Raw genomic sequence first — 13377 nt, 5'->3', positions numbered from 1 at the left:
AAAAAATATCACTTATTCTTAAAGCTTATTAGGTTAAGCAACACCTAAACCTAAAAAATTTCCTCTAATTGTACTGCATTAATTATTAAAACTAGACCATTGACCCGTGCTTTCGCACGGGTATACCACATAGAAGTTAATCGAATCAATGAAAATAATGTAACCATACATAGCCGATAGAAGTTTTATATCATACATAACAAAATGAAATGGTAGTTAACAAAATTGAATAAAATTGAATACTTGTTAACAAAATTGCACATAGCCCTGCACTGCTCGATCTTAAGTCACATCATAAAGAAAAATGGAGAGCATAAAAAAAAATTGTCATTACCGTAAAGAATGGAAACAGAAAATTTAACAAAAAATATACTGCATCAATTTTTTTCGTGATGCAATATTTGTTGTTAAATTTTCTGTGCATATTGATGCAAAGCTTTTCCATATAGCGTGGCAAATGTGTTTAATATATTTGTTTGTGGTTATTTTTTCTTATTGGAGCATATTTGATATATAGCATATATAGCATAGTTGATTAACTTCTCCGTTTATTAAGTTTTTCGTGACCAATTGATATAAGTACGTCATAAATGATTTTAATAGGTAGTAATTGGTAGAGTAATTAGTGCATAATGCATAAAAGCAATTTTTATAGGAAAATATGCAAGTTAAAAGTTTTCAATTGTCATTGACTACGTTTTCAAGCCATTAACTACGCTCTTAATTGCCATTAACAGTGTGTCATTCATTGTTAATTGCATTAAAAGTGTATTATTCGTTTTTAATTAGCATTAAGTAAGTTATTCGTTTTTTAATTAGCATTAACTATGTTCTCATGGAGTAATTCAAATTTGATTTCTCATGTGACGATATACCTATTTTGTCGGTTTCTAAGAAATAAATATGTTGATCTCTTAAGACCTTATATTGCAAATCAAATGGCCTTTATCGTTTTTCACTATTTTTATTCTAGTTTTAGTATTTGTTTAGATTGCAACAATAAGATTAATAGATGAACTTATTTTGGTTTTTTTAAGCAAATATAATTAATCTGGTTTTCAATCGCAATATATAAAAGTCTACAATAGATGAAAATAATGAATCAACCAAAATATGGCATCCTTCAATTGAAAATAATAAAAACGTATCAAATAGGAATTACATGACATTAGATAGCACATAATCAAAACCATCAGACAACTAAAAATCAAATGTTCAAAATAGGAATGCATTGGGGGCCAAAGTTTTTGCTCCAAGCCTTAATGCCTTCCACTCGTACAGATTCCTTGCGGTGCAAAATATTTTCCAATCCCCTCCAAACTTGATTTCGTCCTTGTCAAAAAGAATGACCACATTCACTACAAGAAAATCAGCATTTTGCGACACCGCAATTGCGACCCTTACCTTATAACGGCCTCAATGTGCATATTTGCAACAGTTGTTGCGACAGTCATAGGCAACAGCCACAGGTTTTTTTTTTTTTAAATTATAAGGCGCATTGTTAATTGCCTATTCCCGCTTGGCCAAATTTTTCATTCACTCCAATACCTAGTTTCACCTCCCGCTCCATCTCACTTTCCCAAACTTTTCTCTAAACCCTAAAGACCCAATTATGTCTACGTCACTCTCAAATCTCAAAAATTTTCTCAATTTCATCCCCAAAATCTTTGTTCCATGAATCTTCTCACTCTCAATCGCTCACCCCCAAAACTTAACCTCTCAATCGGTGCTCAACTCACCAACTCAATCACTGTTATGTCTAAATCGGTGCTCTATTGGTGCTGAATCATGGTCAACTCACTCAATCGGTGCTCAACTCACTCACTCAATCGGTGTTATTTCTGAATCGGTGCTCAACTCACTCAATCGGTGCTTATTTCTCCCGTTTTTCACCGTTCATTTCTTCAACCTTTTTCCAGGTTAGTTCGGTTCCTTTTCCAGGTTATGATTTCTTCTTCTTTTGTTTATTTAAGAATTTATTTATTAAATTTTCAGCTTTTCTGTTGATTGAAGTGTTTTTTTGTGTGTTAATTTTTTGTTTTTTTAATCATGTGTGATTTATGGACTAAAACGATCGGTTTTGTTTAAAGTAGTGGAGGCTAATGATGTAGTAAATCTAGCCCAACCAGACCAAAACTTGTTTAACTTGTCCAAATTGATAATGGACGATTTCTTCATGTTGTGTGTACCAAGTTAGAGATTTGGACAAGACTAAGAAGTATTTTTTTTTTTTTGAGTGGGTGTGTGTGTGTGTTACTGTTATATAATGCTCTGGTTTACTTTAAAAATTGCCAGACTATTTGGTAGGAATGCCGATCCCTTGTCGAGTAAGAGGTTGTTGAAACAAAAATGAGTTTTGGACTCAAACAATGGAAAATGCAGTCGAAAAATTGGAGCAAACTACTTCAATCTATTATTTTGAAGGTTAGTTTTTGAATTGTTCCTAACTGATTCACTTTATATATGACTATATTTTGTATTGTTAATTCTAGGTGATGTTTTATTTTCATGTTCGTTCCAGGGTTACTTTGGATAGCAAGGACAAAGCCAAAATTGCATTTGCCTTGTTCACTGATTTAATGGAAGAAAATAGCTTCGACAATGCGATCATGGGATGCAAAGGTGTCTTTCACATTGCCTCTCCAGTACCCAATCATATATCAAATGATCCTAAGGTGTGATATTTGATTTATATTATTCATAGGTATCTCTATGTCACAACCTATAAGCTCATGCATTAATCAAAATCCTCACATCATGGAGACTATACATAGTGAAATAAGTGATGATACTTTGATTAATATCTAGTATGATTATCAATTTTTGTCCAAAATACAGGCAGAAATCTTGGAACCAGCGGTCCAAGGTACGCTAAATGTGTTGCGTTCTTGTCGAAAGAATCCAACCTTTGTTAGAGTTGTGTTAGCCGCGTCATCTTCAGCTGTTCGTAAGAGCTGATTTCGATCCAAACATACCAATAGACGAGTCATCTTGGAGCTCATAGGAATTGTGTGAGAAACTCCAGGTACACATTTCCTCAAGTAATTATATATTTGTAAGATTTTAATTAGCATGCACTCAATGTAAAAATGATTTATACATATGAGCAATTATATGTCCCTTTTATACTAGTACTTTTTAAATCATGTTCTCATGTGAAAAGATAATGAAATGTAATTCGAGGTACATTTTTTTTTTATATTTTACAAATGGATATTTATTGGACCTAGCTTGCCAACATATTTTATGTTCCACTGCATCTGATGTGCTAGGCTTGTTCAAAGGTACATGCACACAAATGTTCTAGGCTTAATTTGATTGATATATTTTGTAAAATTATATGATTAACCATATTGCTAATTAAACTAACAGGGGAAACATAGAAATTTCAATGGCATGGAAGGATGGGATATGTTCATATTGATGATGTTGCACTTAGTCACGGTGGTTATCCTGGTTTCCCATTCCCAAAAGGTAGAGTGTCCTTGCTTTTCACGGTGGTTCACACTTCAGCTCTCCTAAAATTGTGATGTGCATTTAATCTTGTCCTGTTCAAGTTTAGGTTTATGCTTATGGCAACCAACATGACCAACATGACCCAACCTTTTTCGAGTGAGATTTCGTTATGCTTATGCTCCTCCGTATAATTGTTTTCGAGTGAGCATCCCAATCTTTCGAGTATAATTAACTTTTAATAATGTTTTTACTGGGTAGAAATGTCTGATAACTCTGCCTTGTTTTTGAGATGCCCATATGTATTTACTGTACTTATCATGGAGAGATTTTTTTTCTGTTTTTTGGAGTCCGTTTTCTATGCTTTTTAAGTTCTTTCATAACTTAATTATGTTATGATTAAAATGATTTATCTAATGTTTTTGTGTACTTTTGTGTACAATTTTCAGTTGGAGATGACTCTGTTAATAGATATATAACTAGCGCACCTCACACAGATTACTTCTCAAATCTGGTTTCCTTTTTTAGGAAGTAGTGTATGGATTTAAACAAACTGATCTCTGAGACGCTGAAGTAAGACATACATATTTCTTATTTTACATATTACATTCAGATTTTCTTGTTTCCGTAGAAAGTAATTATGGTTACTGATACAGAAATCCAGGCCCAGATTCAAACTCTACCTTTAGTGATGTAATCTCTGCTGGAATTCCTGATGTTGAAAGGTTAATAACAGACAACATTCTGATACTTCTGATTTTTCCAGTTGTTCTTCCTACCCTGAGGATAGTGGCTGATAATGTATGAAACTTCACTTTATGGCTTTCTCTGTTTACGTCTCATTTATGCTATTCAACATGATCTTATTAATGTTTAGTAGCATGTTGACCAGGATATGTAAAGTGGTGTTGTGACTTCTCTTTACTTACTTTGTTGCATCTTGAGGATAGTCAAGATCAAAGATTTGGCAAATACAATAGTTGCTGCTCTTTATTACCCCTTAGAATCCTTTACAAAATGTTATGGAGGTCAAGTCAATGGCTATATACTTGATCATGGTTTTACATCTGAAAGCGACGGGATAGATAATGATAACCTTGCTGAGAATAATACAAAATGCTTGGTGGTCGATGTGCCATGCTCATCTAGTTCTTCAGATTGTCATCCACAAAGTATCACCATGTTAAATAATGGTAGCAGTTCAAATGTGGCTTTGAGGTATTAGCCAATCTTTCCACATACTGATTTATATTTCATTTTCTGTTAATATTCTTATGTTAGATTGGGAACAGTGATTTTCATATTTCTTTTTTCTTTTTCTGGTACAATGGTCTTCATATTTCTGCGTTTTTAGAACTGTGACACATTAGTAAACATATCATGCCAACTTAAATAATCCGGATCATACTTTTTACCAGTCATTTAAGTGAAAATATGTAATTTCTATAGAAAAAGTGGACTGTCAATCTATCCCTTAGGGCACAAATGCCCTCCAGTAAGGCTTAGGCACCCTCCCGAGGGGCACCTGAAGCCCTAGGCTCGTTCCCTTATGTTCTGAAAGTGTTTTAAGATAGTGTAAGCATTTTTATGTTCTGTATGTGTAGCATTACATAGCTAATCCATAGATTGGAGAAAGAGTATGGTTGCCATTTTTTATGCAATTGTACATATTCTTTGACAAATATATCATAAAGTAATTATAGTTTCATTGCACGATAAGTTAAAATCCATGACTTTGGTGACTTTATTGCTTATTTTTGTTAATTATTGGTGTCTTATATGATGTTTGATTTGTTTTTAGGTGGAAAGACTTCGAACGACCAAACAGGGCGTGACATTCTTTGGAGTCTATTCATCGCCAGTTGATCAAAACAACTTCCTCGTCAGAGAACATCTACATGATTAAATTTTCATGTTAGGTGCTTAAGAAACCTAATTGTATCACTTGTTTGTGTTTTATAGAATCATTTTATATGAATGTAAAATTCATGTTAGTTTATGAATTAATTCATATTTTTTATCTATGAATTATAATTTAGTTTTGTCATAAAAAGATGATGAGTAAAAAGTTCTATTAAAAATTCATGAAAAAACTGATTTATTTATTTTTTTTTAAAATAAATTTAACAATTGCGACAGTTCCAAACTGCTGCAATGGGATTTTAAAAATATTTTCCAACAATTGCGACTGTTATAAACTGTCGCAACACCCCTTTCAAACAAAAAAAATGTACTTTGCGACTGTTTTGAACTGTCGCAATACCCATTGCGGCTGTTGCAGCGGCTGTTTTGTGAACTGTCGCAAAATGCTGTTGCGACCCCAACATCCCTAACAGTTCAAGAACAGTCGCAGATGTGAATTTGCGACCCTTAGAACAGTCGCAATCCGTCATTTTAAGGGTCGCAAAATGCATTTTTTCTTGTAGTGATTGAACAACCAATGATGTCCGCTATCGTCAATAATTGCCAATTCTTTGCAATTCTTGTCAACGATGCTATCAAATACTTTAGCATAGGAGAAAGTCTGTGTAAAATAAGAAAACAGACACATGAGATCTTATAAATAAATCGACATTGCAGATAACAAATTGAAATATGTGACTAAATCTATAAAGATTGTATACCAGTTGATCAGATGTTACATCTGCAAGTGTTAACCATTTGGTGACACTAAATTTAAAACAGTCGCATATGTGGGGATAAGGAGCGGGGTAGTCGATCTGGACAAATCCGGGTGCTGCATTAGGACCGTAAATTAATTGTGCTAGCCTTAAACGTAAAGGAGGGAGATAACTCGGATACTTGATTTCATAGTTATGGCGATCGTGAACCCGAATCACAAAAATTTGATGGAAAGCATAAATCAGAGATATCCAGCCACCATGCTCTAATTTATAGGCCTTGTTCAGTTCTTCTATTCCATGAGAGAAATACAGCTTTCCATCATATTTATCCACGACAACCTCAAATTGATTGAGTCCTGGATCGATTAAAGTGACATTCCTATTCAACTCGTTGCCTATTCCCTTGTTGAGAGCTGTACCCAATATCAAATGCGTATGTATTGGAAACATATATCAAAATAAATCAATTATGCTCTTTATAGCAACTAAATAGCAAAATATTTTCTTTCTTCTATTTTACTTTCTAACAGTATGATTGAGTTCCAGGATTTTTTTGTATAAAATACCTCGTCTGGGTGGTACTGCACATGATATGTGTGCCACTTTAGCTTCAGCAGTTGCATAAATGCAGGATCTTCAACGTGATACTCCCTAGTGCAACATCTGTGAAGGAACAATGTTAATATATTATTGCTGTTCCATAGCTACGGTATATTTCACTCATCAAAAAATAAGAGTAATCAGATGATATTAACATAAAGTTTCTATTATACAAAATATACATGAGCATGAGTATAGAGCGAAATCTGTGATATTTTTTGCTGTCGTAAGGTCTAACGTCATAGAATTACAGGATCATATGTTTTTTTAAGGCTTTGATTCGAAAATATGCACCAAAGTCACTACAAGAAAAAACGCATTTTGCGACCTTTAAAATTGACGATTGCGACTGTTAGAAGGGTCGCAAATGTACATTTGCGACTGTTGCCCAACAGGCGCTAATGTTGGGGTCGCAGCAGTCATTTGCGACCCTTCGTAGAACAGCCGCTCCAACCGTCGCAAATGTTATTGCGACAGTTCCTAACAGTCGCAAATGAAGAGTTTTCACTTGGTTTTGAAGGGGCTTGCGACCCTTCACAACAGTCGCAGATGTTAAATTTTTTTTAAAAAAAATGGTGGCTTGCGACCCTTCACAACAGTCGCAAATGTTAATTTTTTTTTTAAAAAAATGGTTTTTAAGGGGCTTGCGACCCTTCACAACAGTCGCAAATGTTAAGTTTTTTTAAAAAAAAAAATTATTGAATGGGGCAGTTTTTGTTGCCAATTTAAATAAATATATTATTAAATACTTAAAATACATAAATATATAACTAAAAATATCAAAATCTCATTCATATAATTCTTTCAAGAGTAACAATCAAAACAATAGATAAAGTACATAGTTTAAACATTGAAAAACCAATACACTAGTGGGTAATCATTCAAAATAATATTACCAAAAATTAGATTAAGTAATATTCCTAAATATTGTTGGCCGGAAAAGTTGAAGAGCCTCATTACAATAGATATATCTGACCGCACAAACACGATCCATGCACTTCTATCGGTACCGCATCTGCTGCTATCCTCAACAACAGACTGTGGGGGAGGTCACCCACTTCATGATCAGCTAGAAATAATCATAGAAGGTAAAAGAACAGAATCAACCTTTGCTTTAGGAATCAACCTGCCTCTTGAGAAGAAAGCTAATGCCAAATGTAAATCCCTCAAAAGAAGATGATGCTAATCTAGTAGAGTGAGTAGAGATTTGAGATGGTGTTATCCATTCCCAAGTCCTATGGAACGCAATTCAGCAAAAAGAAAATCAATGCAATATCATATGTAATCAAATCTGAAGATACAATTGAATCCAATAGACACAATTCACTTAAAAATCAATGCAGTAACATATGTGATCAGATTTGATTTGCATATTACATATCTGACCAAAACAGATATAATGCAAATAGTGACTTCTAAGTGAAGTGTCCGTGAGGATATCTGTGAGTATTAAAACTTAAGCTTACATTTTTTTGACAATTCTTTGGCGTGATTCAGGCGGAAATTGACCTCTCCAATCACTATTATCCATATTCAGTTCAGCAGCTTGATTATTGGTACCATTGAATGTAAAAAATCAAATTAACTGAAAACACGAAAAAAGAAAATCCAAATCAAAGTAGAAGCCAAACTCGCCAATACAAATGTTTCAATTACTAACAAAATAAACTATGCCAGAATACCTTTCAAAACTCGCCTACGAAAACTAGCAGTAGTACATTACCAAATCCTAGACAATCGATGCCTCACAACAAGTACATATAAAATCCTAGACTATCCTAGATTCCTAGCCAATAACTCACAATTATAACTCCTAATGCTAAAATGGCACTCTGTAACAGGATTAACTATACAAGTTACTGCTATTTACACCAATGAACTCTTAAGCTACATATCCAAACATACCACAAGGTAAAGAGTTACTTTAACGATGCAATTCACCATGTTATTAATAATTCTCTCCAAATATACTAGTGGTGTGACAACATTTTAATACCAAGTAAATAAACAGCATTGCTATATATTCACAATAGTCCAAATCATAAGATTCACCTAAAGAACAAGGCACAATGCAAGTTATTGTATCTAAACTCATAAAAAACTAGTAGAACACCCACAATATACAAAATCACCAAGTACGTGACCTTAATTGAGATTCAGAACAAAGTTTTACCTTGAGAAAGTTAAGTAGACGGGATGAAGTGCGAACGACAGCAAAACTCGAAGGCGAAACCCGATTGCACAAAACTGAGAACACAACACAAATCAAGAAATTAACAAAAAAAAGAAGGGCTACAAACATGATTAAAACAACAACGTGCTCCTTCTCCTATGCATTTCCAAAGGATGGTTACAAACAAGAGATAAAAGAAATCATGTAAAATGTCTGTAATAGGATTCAGGGCCTTCATATTTAATAGTGTATTATAACAAAGAACATATCATAAAAAATGAGTAATATTAAGATCACACTAACCATTCAGTTTCAAAATGCTCGAGTTTTTTTTTTTTTTTAAATAATAGTGTGAAAAATGCCAGAACCTATGGGCATAAGAGGGTGACGCTACTACCACATGATGTGACACAATATAACATACACACAAAATCAAATTCCACAAACTAACATAACAAGAACCATTCTGCATAAACAGAAGCTGCTAACTGAAAAACAGATAAGTTTATTGTAACAGACCAGCAAAAAAAACAGGAGAAAAGTAACAGTCTAGCGGCATGTGCGCATACACGCACACACTATTTCAGCTTCAACAAACTAGAGAAGTTTAATACAAAAAGTAGCATGCAAATCACAGTAATTTTCCTTCATCTATTTCTAATTCTAACTATTAAATTAACATCAAATTCAATCATATTGCTGCTGTACAACTTTGACCACACAAAGTAACAAGTTAGTAGTACAACACTATTTAGAAAGAGACATGTCATATGCAAGGAAGCTCTTTTAGGCCTTGAGAACAAAGTCCGCATATTTCAGATGAGAATTGCACAAAACAATAAAAAGAAAATCAAAGATGTTTGCACCAATTAGTAACCATAAGGGATAGCTGAAGAATTGCGAACGACGGCGAAACCCAATTGCACAAATCTAAGAACGCAAAAGTCAAATAAGAAATTGCACAAAATTTAAAAAATCAAGAAATTAACGAAAGAAAACATCATCACTGCCTTGTTACCAAAGAAGAAGAAGAAGAAAATGAAGGGGTTAACATTGCTTTGTTATTTAAAAAGAAGAAGAAAATGGGTAGGTTGGTTACTAGGACGAAGGAGCAAAATGGAATCAGTGAATGGAATAGAGAGACACACACAAGCTCTTGCATATTTAGAGGTCTGAGCCAATGATCAACATGTAATAAAGGCTTCAGAGTATAGCCAAATACTTGACATAGAGCAAAAACTTGAAAGCTACAAAGTAGTTGATTTAGAACACAAAACACTAAACCAGAATCAGAAACATACATAAAAATTAATAAAATAGTTGATTTTGATTTCTTCGTACCTCTGGAATTAACGCTCCACAACCAGCCTTATCTGTTGGATTGATTTCTCTCATCATATATTGCTTCATCTCCTCATAATCTCAAACCATCCGGAGCATGTACTGCTATTATGCATCCACCATACATTTCTTCATTACCATATTTGCAATACACTACACATCCTGCAAAAGAGTTGTGACTAGAAGAACATCAAATCTACTTTCCTTTTTTAAAGGGGGAGGAAATGGAAAAAATAACAGGGGTTGGGAATTGGAATTATTTACTCGCGGCTGAAACTAAGTGCTATTGTTTGACTATCATTCCTCTGAAGCTCTTCCTTTACTTTCCTAACGTTATTATGTGAGCCATTGTGGTCTGCCAAAGAGCTAAAAAGAAGAACAAGTGAATAAATAAGTAATCTTTCATTCATTTGGATATAATCACTATATAAATCTGAAAGAGAGTCAAATATTTTTGTTAGTACCAGAAGTATATGGTGATTGTGACAGAATGAGAAAACTGAGAAAGCAGAAAAGCTCAAAACTCCTTCAGAAGAGCATGACCAAATAGAACCACAAATTTGACTCTGCATACCAATATTTAATATTATAAATGTATGTACATTTAACAAAAACAGGATATTTATAGAGAAAGAAAAAACACAAGGCTAATATATCCATCAAAGGTTGATGCATATGTAGCTTCTTCTACAAGTAGAGTTTCTTTTTCTAGATATCCTGTAAAATAAAATATTAAAATCATGATAATTTTGATTTTCCCAATCACAAAGTACATCAACTACAAATGAAGACAGCTTAAGAGAAACATGTGAGGTACACAAACACCAACTTTAGTACATACCGTTGAGTACCTAGAATAAAATATCAGCCAAGTGCTTCTTTCGTGCGAGCTTTTTGTCCAAGCCTTAAAACCTGCCAAGGAGCAAATGACCATCATGGCTAATGCTATAGTTTTGGACCAATAGGAGTTTTTGTTATAATAGGTATGATTACACATATAGCCAACTTGACAGTTGCTCCTAGGCGCAAACTTTTGTAGTTATAAACAAATAAGAACAAATGCCACTTAATCGAATAAGAACAGCTACAACAAATATGTGACAAACAAATGCCCCTTGATAGAATTACACTAGTACAACTTGTCAAAACAGAACTATACCAGTGCAAAAATCCCAAAATCATGTGCATAAATTCTTCACGACTCAGCACATTCATCACATAAGGATCATTCACTACAAAATTTTAACTAATCCAATCTCATGAAACTACTCATCTAGCTAATGCAATATGACATTCATCACTATTTCAACTTTTCATAACAACAAAATATATAAAAACACACAAACATTAATGCTGAAAATTAGGTTTTACAATTATCATAGTTTGAAATTATTTTTTTAGATAAAGAATAATAACATAAAAAGTGCAGTTAAGTTTTGTGTTTATACCCACAAGTTCTTTACTAGACACACCCCTAATAGAATTGCTAAATACAGAAGCATTTTCCCTTTCCCTTCAACACTAAACTAGTTATATCAAGACCAACCTCAAATTTCAATTCAATTCAGGCCATGTTTCACAGCAAAACCAAGTAGCAATGGTAGTAAAGTCTCTACTCACCCTTCAAACACAATCTGATTTCGATCAACAAAAGTCCCCTTGTTTGTTTCAACCCAATTGGAATTGAAGAACGAGAAAGAGGTTAAGAGGTTTATAATCGTAGCATAAAGGTGAAATGAACCTAATCAGCATGTGTGGACTTCATACAAAAGAAATTAGAGAGAGAGAGAGATGAACCTGTGAGAAGATCCTCGTTGCCGGAGGAGACGAAGTGGCGGCTGGTACAGGAAGTGTTCGTTAAAAGTTCAGATCCGTGATGGAGGAGACGTCGGAGGAGTAAAGCGGTGGAGATCGATGGAGTAGAATGACGGCGGAAACTGAACTCGACGGAGATGGAAGCGATTGAGATGACGGCGGAGAGACGGAAGCAGAGACGGAAGCAAGTGCGATTGAGAAGATTAGTGCGAGATGAAAACTTTGGGGGAAAGGTTTAGACTGATTTGAAAAAATTTGAGTGTGAGATGAAAAAATTTGGGGGAGAAAGCGGGAGATGAGAGTTGGGAATGAAAAATTTGGGAAAGTAAGAGTGAGAATGTGAGAATGAAAAATTGGTACAACACACGCCTTCTAATCAATTTTACAAAGAAAAGCTGCGACGGTTGACACAAACAGTCGCAACAACTGTTGCAAAAATGCATTTGAGGCAGTTAAAAAGTAAGGGTCGCAGATGAAGTGTCGCAAAATGCATATTTTCTTGTAGTGAGTTATAAGGAGAAGACAACATTTTATAGAATGCTAATTAATGTGAATGACCATTGCGCTTCTATTGGTAGTAATTCTCATTCATTGCGAAAATTAAAAGCAATTACATGAGCATGAGTATAGAGCGAAATCCGTGATATTTTTTGCTGTCGTAAGGTCTAACGTCATAGAATTACAGGATCAAATGTTTTTTTAAGGCTTTGATTCGAAAATATGCACCAAAGTTATAAGGAGAAGACAACATTTTATAGAATGCTAATTAATGTGAATGACCATTGTGCTTCTATCGGTAGTAATTCTCATTCATTGCGAAAATTAAAAGCAATTAATTACCAGCCTAATTTATAGAAATATTTAAAGTAATTCCTATTTAGTCGAAATACTTTTTTTTTTGAGAGAAGTCGAAATACTTTTTGGACAGTGGCATATCATTTTATTTAAAGCAATTAGTTATAGAAATTTAATTATAGTTAATGGCATATAATTTCGACTTTATTTAAAAAAAATGTATGTGTGAAACATTGTAATGTCAGTACGAAGAACACCTTTTGATCAGCAATTAGTTAGGGGATTGTTGACCGACTTTATTTGCATTAAATACGTCTTCAATTGCATTAACTAAGTAATATGAGAGAAAATTTGTAGACTTTGAATCAACGGGTGTGATCAAGTGTGAAAATAGAGGTTGAACGGATGAGATTAGATTAGTCATTAGTTCATGTTTAGGAGGGAAAAATGCTAGGGATTAGGGCAAAGAAGGGTGAATTAGGGCAAACATGATAGCCAAACAAGTCTAGCTTTTATAATAAAGGATTGTTAAGCCTAAAATATTTCCCTCCAAAGTCTTTGTCAATTTGAATTTCA

At 33.8% G+C, this 13377-nt stretch overlaps 3 long non-coding RNA genes across 39 annotated transcripts; 1 reads left to right on the top strand and 2 right to left on the bottom strand.

Moving 5' to 3' along the window:
- Positions 1 to 2273: 2273 nt before the first annotated feature.
- LOC146896837 (uncharacterized) lies at positions 2274 to 5506 on the top strand. 2 transcript variants are annotated; one of them, XR_015022769.1, is made up of 8 exons: positions 2274 to 2424; positions 2522 to 2675; positions 2839 to 3025; positions 3373 to 3474; positions 3903 to 4026; positions 4110 to 4254; positions 4346 to 4671; positions 5255 to 5506. It is a non-coding gene; the product is annotated as an uncharacterized LOC146896837 (long non-coding RNA). The 2 variants fall into 2 exon arrangements; XR_015022770.1 differs by lacking the exons at positions 2274 to 2424; positions 2522 to 2675; positions 2839 to 3025 and adding an exon at positions 3192 to 3284.
- Positions 5507 to 5724: 218 nt separating this feature from the next.
- On the bottom strand, positions 5725 to 6753 carry LOC146896836 (uncharacterized). Its single transcript, XR_015022768.1, has 3 exons — positions 6644 to 6753; positions 6078 to 6490; positions 5725 to 5977 (listed from the first exon to the last, which is right to left on the bottom strand). It is a non-coding gene; the product is annotated as an uncharacterized LOC146896836 (long non-coding RNA).
- Positions 6754 to 7444: 691 nt separating this feature from the next.
- On the bottom strand, positions 7445 to 12353 carry LOC146896835 (uncharacterized). 36 transcript variants are annotated; one of them, XR_015022765.1, is made up of 9 exons: positions 11989 to 12353; positions 11812 to 11849; positions 11033 to 11103; positions 10656 to 10908; positions 10456 to 10557; positions 10192 to 10353; positions 8851 to 8924; positions 8144 to 8222; positions 7445 to 7912 (listed from the first exon to the last, which is right to left on the bottom strand). It is a non-coding gene; the product is annotated as an uncharacterized LOC146896835 (long non-coding RNA). The 36 variants fall into 36 exon arrangements; XR_015022753.1 differs by having other exon boundaries at positions 8144 to 8262; positions 10656 to 10757; XR_015022759.1 differs by lacking the exon at positions 11812 to 11849 and having other exon boundaries at positions 8144 to 8262; positions 10192 to 10370.
- Positions 12354 to 13377: the final 1024 nt, after the last annotated feature.

The sequence above is a fragment of the Medicago sativa genome, chromosome 8 (assembly GCF_051527215.1).
Source record: "Medicago sativa cultivar Bolivia chromosome 8, Bolivia_mono, whole genome shotgun sequence".
Classification (NCBI taxonomy): Eukaryota; Viridiplantae; Streptophyta; class Magnoliopsida; order Fabales; family Fabaceae; genus Medicago; species Medicago sativa.
Note: the sequence above shows the minus strand (reverse complement) of the source record. Positions and strands in the feature narration are given on the sequence as shown.